Below are 963 nucleotides of genomic sequence, written 5' to 3'. Positions count from 1 at the left end.
TCTTCGCATTTGGAATCTGGGTAGTCAGGGGCAAGGTGAAAGGTGCCAACTTCCCTCCGGGAGCAGTCTTGATTGTAAACATTTGGGATGAGCTTGGGTGTTGATGCATGACAGCAACACAGTCCCAATGAAAGAGCACATTACCGGAGTGAGCATTTGCATGCTTGGCTAGCCATATGGGTAGCCTGGCATGCTCTTGTGATGTTTCGAACTCTTTGTCTCTCTTGAGAGGCATTTGTGAGTTTGTCAATGTTCCCGGCTGTTGTGACTTGCCCATGTCCTATAGTTTGACTGAGAACAACTGGAGTGGAAACCAGAAAGACCCCTGCAAGCTACTGATAACAGAACAAAATAAAGGCAATTTCAGACTCACTAGTTAACAATGGCTGTGTAAGTCAGGTGGTGACTAATGAATCAGTAAATTACCTGCTGAGCTGGTGGGGAGACTTGGGGAAACAATGAAAAGGGGAGGTCAGTAAGCATCCAATAAAAACACAGCATTTCTGAGCACAGCTTCCTGCACACTGCCGCATCTCATGCCTCTTCCAAAATAAGCACTCTAAAAATTATCCCTGTTATTTTACAATTGGGTTATTCAGAACTCTGTATGGTCATTGACACCTTCTCCCTTTTAGCCATTAAAAAAAAAATTCTGCTCCACCTTTCAATTGCAAAGAGTATCCAAGATGGCTAATAATCTTCATTGAAACAGAATAAAACCATAAAAATACATTACAGAAGCATTAAGGAAAGACAAAATGCCCAGCACAGCAAAGAAAACTGCAACCCCAAATCAAAGCAGCAGTTCAGAACTGCAAAGAATTTGTACTATCTCCAAAGACATTCTGGGAAAACCGTATTTTCATGGCAGAGAGGGAAGCATCCCTTTTCTTGTTTACTTTCCATTTGTGTTGTCAGAAAGATTCAGGGTTTCTTTCTACATCAAATGGTCATGTGGAACAA

Source organism: Tiliqua scincoides, chromosome 11, assembly GCF_035046505.1.
Source record: "Tiliqua scincoides isolate rTilSci1 chromosome 11, rTilSci1.hap2, whole genome shotgun sequence".
Classification (NCBI taxonomy): domain Eukaryota; kingdom Metazoa; phylum Chordata; class Lepidosauria; order Squamata; family Scincidae; genus Tiliqua; species Tiliqua scincoides.
The sequence above is the reverse complement of the archived record's forward strand: the minus strand, read 5'-3'. Positions refer to the sequence as shown.